Source organism: Juglans regia, chromosome 2 (genome assembly GCF_001411555.2).
Source record: "Juglans regia cultivar Chandler chromosome 2, Walnut 2.0, whole genome shotgun sequence".
Taxonomy (NCBI): domain Eukaryota; kingdom Viridiplantae; phylum Streptophyta; class Magnoliopsida; order Fagales; family Juglandaceae; genus Juglans; species Juglans regia.
In genome coordinates, this window is record NC_049902.1 from 19776858 (window position 1) to 19779688 (window position 2831).

Below are 2831 nucleotides of genomic sequence, written 5' to 3' on the forward strand. Positions count from 1 at the left end.
AAAAAATATCTCATCTTATTTCATCTCATATTATTTAACTATTATAATTTTTTTAAATTTTAAAATAAAAATAATATTAAAAAATATATTTTAATAATATTTTATTCAACTTTTTAACTTTAATCTCAACTTATCTTTAAAAAAAACGAGCCATACATTTGCCAAAGGGAAAAAAAAATGTTAGGAGAACGTCATTCTTTCAATGTAATAGTTTGTCTTGCTGAGAGTTGTTGGCTAATAAATTCTTTGTTCGTGGTTTGAATGTTCATGTGTTTAGTCCAGGTACTGCTGATGTGCTGAGCTGAGACTGCATGCACAACCGCCACGTGATAATTTCTCTAACATCTTAATTCCTCGTGAAATAATTTAGAAAAATGATAGAATACAATTTTTTTTTTTTATAATCTTTTATACAACTATGTTTAAAATAATAGACATTTTTATAAAATAACTTATAAAAATAAATACTCTAATATTTTTAAAACATCACAATAATTTAATTCTCTGCCATGGTTCTCTTTGAAATAACTTTAAAATAAAGTAATATTTTAATAATAAATTGTGTAGAAATTGTATATGGATGTTAGGGCTGCAACCCGACCAACCCGTCTCATATATGGGCCCGACCCGACCCGAACCGCGTCAAGAACAAACAAAACCGATATGGGCCGACCCGACCCGAGATTGGAAGCAGGTAATGGAACCCAAATCGTGTACAAACAGATCCAAAAAAACACCTTACAAATCCCACTATCCCTATTCAATTCGATCATAACCCATCATCATCCAATACAAACAGAGCCCATTTTCTCGAGAATCCATGGATAATGCACAATCAGGCAAAAATTACAAATCTCACTATCCTTATACAATCAGATCAAAACTTTACTCCGTATGATCTAGAACATAACAATCATAATGTGAATTTAAAGGAAGAGTAGCAATGACCCAGATCAATTGGTTTTGGGATCTGGCATGGGGAAGAGGTTGGAGCTGGCGCTGTGTGGTGGTGAAAACCCTAAGACAGAAGAAGACGAAGAGGACAAGGGCGACAACGGCGTCGGACTTGAACTTGAAAAGGGAGAGGTCGCGGCTCGACTCCTTGAGACTCTCGGTTTTCATCGTCTCCAACTTCTTGGCAGCCTTGTCAATTGAGGACGACGATTTGTAGGAGTTGATGCGATAGATGAGGAGCCAGGAGATAGCCTCGCAGAGTATGGCAGTGCAGAACGAAATGGCCACGACGGTGAGGCTATCGGAGTACTTGAAAGAAGAGAAGATCTGAGGTAAGGCCATGGGATTAGTGGTTGTTTGGCAGAGAGGAAAGGGTGAGAAAGTGTTTCAGGAGAGTTCGAAGGGGTTCGAAGGGTTAAATGACTGAAGTTTAGTCTGCGATTTATGATAATATCGGTTTCAGCGGGTTAGACCCGCAACTTACTTCAACCCGCTTTTCGGGTTGGGTCGGGTCGGGCCGCACGGACGGGCCGGGTTCTAACATTTTTTGCACAGCCCTAATGGACGTATAGCATTTTCCATTATTATATACTATATATCAGTCTATCACGGCAAGTACTAGATGAAAAATTAAAAAAGTAGGTATAATGAGAGTGGAGAAATCAATCCATGTGAATGAAAAAAAGTAAAGATTCGTATATATAATAGCACGTGCGCTGGTGACTACGGCGGTGAGGCTGGAGTCAGACTGCTTGTGAACCAAGTGTTGTGAAAAATAATGATAGAAAAATAAAGTAAAACAAGAAATCAATCACAAAATACAGAAATTTACGCGGTTTGACAATATATCTACGTCCATGAAACTGCAAAAGATTTTATTTTCTTGATAAATGACAAAATACACTATTCTAGACAGGTCATATTGTTCTTTTTGGCCCAAACATGTGTTGAAGAAATGAAAAATGAATTGATGATTGAGAAGAGAGCATGCAACCATATATCAATGGTGAAGGAAAAGAATTGTCTCTCTTATTCCACATAAGCAGAATACACAGCTTTTTATATAGGACATGTACATAAAGCATAAGTGCCAAAAATGAAAAAACAACAAAAGAGACCAACTCTGCTCACTATACAAAAATGCAGACTTTTGTCCATTAGATTCCTAGCTAATTCCATCAAGGAGGCTGCTGTGTCATGCACCCACCATGGCCTTTTGTTCTTTTTGTCCTAATCACAGCAGCTGCACTTCCACAAGGTGCACTACCTAATGCACCACTCGACTCTTGGACAGTCTCTGCAGGTTGTGGTTGCTTCAGTGAAGTTTGTGACTCCTCCTCAAGATGGGCATAGATGTTTAAGGTGCCCATCTTGTATAATAGAAAATGGAAGGTGGCAGCAGAGAGAGCCTAGGTGAAGATATTTGCCAATTGAAATTTAGAGGCTATGTGCACAGGTGTGAGGACCTTAGCTATCATATTTTCCGTAACAAAGTGGCAATCCAATTCAATATGCTTAGTTCTCTAGTGAAACACTGGATTTTTGGTCAAATGAATTGCTAATTGATTATCACAATACTAAAGTGCTGGCTTAGGATGTTCTATGTTGAAGTTCTTGAGTAAAAGAATTATCCACAAAATTTGACAACTTGTATGGGCCAAGGCCCTATGCTCTGCCTCTGTAGAAAATCGAGAGATGGTGACCTACTTCTTAGACTTCTAACTAATCAAAGAATCTCCAATGAAAGTACAAAAACTAGTTATTGATCTTCTGGTTTCTGGGCAAGCTGCCTAGTCAGAATCACTAAAGGCCTTTATGTGTCTAGCTGACTGTGAGGGAGGAAAATGCCTTGTCCTATAGAGCCCTTTAGATACCTT

The 2831-nt window shown here is 37.9% G+C and overlaps 1 pseudogene; it reads right to left on the reverse strand.

Moving 5' to 3' along the window:
* Positions 1 to 953: 953 nt before the first annotated feature.
* Positions 954 to 1296, reverse strand: LOC118347740 (annotated as a pseudogene).
* Between the last annotated feature and the right edge of the window lie 1535 nt (positions 1297 to 2831).